Genomic DNA, 5,877 nt, shown 5'->3' with positions numbered 1-5,877 from the left:
ATTATTTAACAATAAATGATTTAATTCCTATTACATTCGTTAGTGTTGGAACTCATAACTTTTGAGAACAATAATAATTCTTTTAACCGTTAAAATAAATTAGCTCCCGTTCTCTTGTCATATTTTGCATTTTTTTCCTATGATTTGTTCCTGCATTTTTCTTCCTAATTTTGAACTCAAGAGGGTCCAAAAGCTCCGTTAACTTTATAAAATAATGGAGAGATAGAGAGAGGGTTGTGAGTGGGACTGTGGGAGTAGAATGTTTGTGCTTTGGGAGTTGCGTATTTGTTTTGGTAAGTTATACCGTACCGTAACATTAATATTCGACTAAGGAAAGACGATATCGATTTTTTTATTTTTAAAAAATAAAAACAGTAAAAAATTATTTAAACTATTATTATTTCAACTTAAAATATTAATGTTTTTTAATATTTTCGGTAAAGTGCAAATAATAACAAAAGCGGTAGAAAAAATAACAAAACCAGTAGCGTTTTACTATATATGTTAACAAAACCGGTAAAACGCCTAATAATAACAAAACCGATAGAAATAATAATATTTTCGATAATTTTTTACCGATTTTATTAAAAAATAATAACAAAACCAGTAACATCTTTCTTTAACCTTATATTAAATCTGCAGCACGTGAGACTTTCCCATATTTGTTTATAATCCCCATGCAAAACATATACATGTAGTACGTATTTTTATTTTACGTAGAGTTTAAAATGATTAATTCTATTGAATCGAATTTTTGTTAATGGAATATATTTTAACCCATCAATTAAATTATTTTTTTTAAATATTAATCGAATTGAATCGATTAATTCAATTGATGATTAAATTAACTAAATTTTTTATAATTACTTTTTAGTTAGATTAATTTGAGTTCAATAGAGATTTTTCATTTGAGTTACAATTTAATTAGTTCTTGATAATCCAATGGGGTTATTTAGTTAAAGAATAGTTGAGTCTTAATTTTAGATGGTTTTAGCTCAAAATGAGTGTATATTTATTATATATATAATATTTAATATTTTTGATTAGTTTAGTTAATTAATCAAGTTCAAACTAAATTAATCGTTAACTGAATATTGACAAAAAGTAACATTTCTCTAACAAAACTAATTCTATTATCAATCAGTTAATTCGATTAATACCAAAAAAATGAACACCTCTAATTTTAAAATATTTCTTTACATTAACAAAAACAAATAAATAAAATGATACCAAGTATTAACGATAAATTTATACTTTTGTGTAGGCTAAGATAGTGTAGGCTTCAACAAGATCAGGAATGAAGATGAATATACTATTGTGTATATTGAAGACAAAGATCTAGAGGTGGTTTCATCATTTTAGGGTAAAACACTATTGTGTTAGGGACGGACGTAATTTTATGTCAGGGAAAACAAACTTATAATAGGATGAATTATGAATAAAAAAATATAAAGAAAATACTTAAAATATGTATCGATCTGAAAATTTGGAAGATAAACTACTTTCACCCACTCCTCCTCGATCCATCTGTGATTGTATTGATATTGTTGCATCCTTTATGCTTGTCAGCACATGTATTCCACTTTGCACTACAAAATCGACTTTGGACCCCAAAATTTAACCTCGCCTACAAGAAAAGCATAGCGCCCTAGCTATCTCCACACCCAAATCTCTCAAATCTAGTCCACTAGCTGCTTCTTACACAACTCAAATCTCCCAACCCCCAAAAATATACTACTTCCTATTTCCTGCTATTTAATTCTTAAATACCATAACCCACTCTCATGATTTCCATCCTCTACCCTTTTGTTCCATGAAGCTTCAACTTCTCAAACTTTCCTTCATCTAATCATTTTGTTTCAACTGTCCTTTCACTTGATACTCCAGTGGGAAAATAGGTTTCGGGCGAGACAACATGCGAGCCGGGGGTTGCACGGTGCAACAAGCTCTAACCAACGAGGCTGCCAACGTGGTAAAGCAAGCTGTTACTCTGGCTAGGCGGCGTGGCCATGCTCAGGTCACTCCCCTCCATGTAGCTAACACCATGCTTTCTGCTTCTACCGGTCTTCTCCGTACGGCTTGTATTCAATCCCACGCACATCCACTCCAGTGTCGAGCCTTGGAGCTTTGTTTCAACGTCGCCCTCAATCGCCTTCCGGCTTCGGCTTCGAGTCCGATGTTGGGAACTTATTGGCAATACCCTTCCATCTCTAATGCCTTGGTTGCCGCCTTCAAGCGTGCTCAGGCTCACCAGAGGCGTGGATCCATTGAGAACCCGCAACAACCGCTGCTAGCTGTTAAGATAGAGCTGGAGCAGCTTATAATATCGATTCTAGATGATCCTAACGTAAGTAGGGTCATGAGAGAAGCCGGTTTCACTAGTACGCAAGTCAAAAGCAACGTGGAACAAGCTGTTTCCTTAGAAATCTGTTCTCAAAACTCTCCTTCAGTAGACAGTAATAAGTCTAGGGAAAGTAGCAACGCTGATTTAGCCCTCTCTCAACCTCATACTGCTTCTCAAGTTGCAAGCAACAAAACTGGGAAACCAAGAGGATCAGATCCGATAATTAGGGACGAAGATGTCATGTTCGTGATGGAGAATTTGATGAACGAAAAGAGAAGAAGTTTTGTGGTCGTGGGAGAGTGTATTTCCAGCATTGAAGGTGTGGTTAATGCTCTGATACACAAAGCTGATAAAGGAAATATTAAGTTCGTAAACCTTTCTTTCTCATCTTTGGGCATCTAAATAGAGTAGAGGTCGAGCAAAAACTTGAAGAGTTGAAGAAGCATGTTGGGAATTGTTTAGGCAAGGGGATTGTTTTGAATCTGGGTGACCTCAAATGGGCTATTGAGTATAGAGCAAGTTCAAGTGAGCAAAGTAGGGGATATTACTGTCCAGTAGAGCATATGATCATGGAGATTGGGAAATTATTGGTATCCAACATTGGGGAGAGTGGGAGGTTTAAGCTCATGGGGTCTGCCACTTTCCAAACTTACATGAGATGCAAAAATGGCCATCCATCACTGCAAACTGTTTGGGGTTTGCATCCTCTAACGATTCCTGCAGGCAGCTTACGCTTCAGTCTCATCACTGATAGGTAAACTAATAATCCTTGCATAAATACACACTGGTTATTACGGCTTTAATCTTATACTTCTTGGTTCTCTCTCTCTTTTCTTCTTCAGCGAGCTACAAAGTCGGGCCACAAGCAATAAAGTTGGGAACGGGTCGAGCTGGTCGACTTGGGCTGAACCCCAACACCATGACTGCCCTGTGGTTGAACCTACACAGACTGTTGAACCCACCAGTGCTTTGAGATTATATATAGCAGAACATAATTATAAGGACCCCAGACCACACCCATCCTCGAGCCCTAACTCAGCTTGTTCCAGTGATGTGATGGAGATGGAATATGTTCACAAGTTCAAGGAGCTGAATGCCGATAACTTGACCACCCTTTGCACTGCATTGGAAAACAAGGTGCCATGGCAGAAAGATATAGTTCCGGAGATCGTGACCACAATCTTGAAATGCAGGTCCGGGATGATACGAAGAAAATGGAAGTTGGTTGATGGTGAGTCGACTAAAGAAGAAACTTGGTTCTTCTTCCAAGGTGTCGACGTTCAAGCTAAAGAGAAGATAGGTAAAGAGTTGGCTAGGCTTGTTTTCGGATCACAAAACAACTTCGTCTCCATTGAACTAAGCAGCTTTTCATCTACGAAAGCGGATTCAACGGAAGATTGTCGAAGCAAGAGATCAAGAGACGAACAGAGCTGCAGTTACATTGAGAGATTCGCTGAAGCTGTTTCGTGTAACCCACATCGAGTCTTCTTCATTGAAGATGTTGAGCAATCAGATTACTTCTCTCAAATGGGTTTCCACAGAGCGATTCAAAGAGGAAGAATAAGCAGAGCAGATGGAGAAGAAGCTGACCTCAGTGATGCTATCGTCATTTGAGCTGCGAAAGCTTCAGCTCGAGATCAAGAGCATGCTCCTCCTGCAAAGCTGAAATCGGATGGTACTTTCGAGGAAGATAAAGTGGGTGGATCGGAGGAGACTACAAGTCCTTGCGTGTCATTGGATTTGAATATGTCCCTTGACCATGATAGTCTCGAAGAGCAATCAATCCAGGATATTGGGCTTCTTCAATCTGTGGACAGAAGGATCGTTTTCAAAACTCAGGAGCTGTAGTCCTTTGCGATCCTTCAAGGGCTCAACTTTTCTTTTTCCATGAAAATTCTCTTTCTTCAAATTGTCTTTAGATTCTCAGACATTCCTAGGACTGGACTAATCATGTTTCTGTAAATATATGTTCATTAATCATCTTCTGCTCATTTATCCGAAATAGACTCTAAAACATAAATCAAAATTTAATTTAAATCACGAAACCAACTTACCTAAGCGATTAAAGGAATTGTTATTATTCTTAAAGGTTACAGGTTCGAGTTTTAACTATTACAACAGGATGATTGGTGATTAATGTTAAATGGTCGAGAATATTTAGAATATATATTACTTTGTAATCACTTTAACTTAATAAAAAATTAAATTTAAAACAACCAACAATCAATTTATCTCGTAAGATGAGATATTAAAACTTTGAGATAATATTAAGAATTCGAGTTTTGATATTATGAATTTATGAATAAAACAAATTATATTAAAAGAATTACTCCAAAATGTACCTTTACCGTACTTATTTTGGATCAATTGACCTATAAATTAAACACATCTAATTAAACTAAAGAAAAAATATTTAATTTAAAATAAGAATATACTTATTTTTCGAATATCTTTAAAATGTCACTAAATTATTTGAATACAAAAAAATATATAACAAAAGAAAAAATAGTTCATAAATATATTTTTTTGTATAGTTTATCCTTTATAATCCTTAATCTCTTATATAATGGCGGACGACTGAAGCTTAATGTATTCGTGTATGCCTCGTGCGAATCAATATTCCATACATAATTTATGTTTCGCACTGCTCATGCTCGTTAAATTGATGGGCAAATTCACTTTTAGTACCTAATCTATTATTTTTATTCCATTTTAGTACATAAACTTTTATTTTTTTTCAAAACCATATTTAATATTTACTTTTTATTTCTTTTTAATACCCCACCGTTAAAAATTTAACAAAACTCTTGTCCAACATTTTTATAGATAAATTACATCAATCATCACTCAACTATCTTCTCACTCTTGGTTTGGTCATAAAAGTTAAAAAAAATTTAATTTAACTACTCAACTTTCAAATTAATCTTGTTTCATTCTAATTTATTTTATAAATATTTTTTTTACATGACATTTTTATTATTATTTTATTATTATATAATTAAAATAAAATAATAAATTTAAAATTATACTCAAACCCAAAAATTATACCAAAAATTCTAAACCACAAACCACTCACCCCACGCTGATGACATCACTCTTATCAACCCCTCCAACTCGTTCCTTCCTTTTTTTAATCATATAGTAATAAAATAATAATTAAAAGATGTCACATCATAAAAATATTAACAAATTTAGATTGATCATAATAAGAGTAACTTGTTAAGTGATTAAATTAAAAAAAACCAAACTTCAATGACCAAAATAATATCGAGAAGATAACTGAGTGATTAATGATGTAATTTACCTATAAAATACTCGCGTACATCAGTTCCGTTGAGTTTTTAACGGTGATGTACTTAAATGAAATAAAAAGTAAACGTTAGGTATGATTATAAAATAAATGAAATGTTAAGTACTTAAACAGAACAAAAGTGATGGTTTAGATAATAAATGTGTAGTTTTTCATCGTTTGCATTGGATTAAACTCGACTAATGCAAGAATCAAGTGGCGATACTTATAACATTAAATTGAA

At 33.9% G+C, this 5,877-nt stretch overlaps 1 pseudogene; it reads left to right on the top strand.

Annotated features, from left to right (window-relative positions):
- The first annotated feature begins 1,816 nt into the window (after window positions 1-1,816).
- LOC120159837 lies at window positions 1,817-4,276 on the top strand (annotated as a pseudogene).
- Window positions 4,277-5,877: the final 1,601 nt, after the last annotated feature.

The sequence above is a fragment of the Hibiscus syriacus genome, unplaced genomic scaffold (assembly GCF_006381635.1).
Source record: "Hibiscus syriacus cultivar Baekdansim isolate YM2019G1 unplaced genomic scaffold, ASM638163v2 tig00111377_pilon, whole genome shotgun sequence".
NCBI lineage: Eukaryota > Viridiplantae > Streptophyta > Magnoliopsida > Malvales > Malvaceae > Hibiscus > Hibiscus syriacus.
The sequence above is the reverse complement of the archived record's forward strand: the minus strand, read 5'-3'. Positions and strand labels throughout refer to the sequence as shown.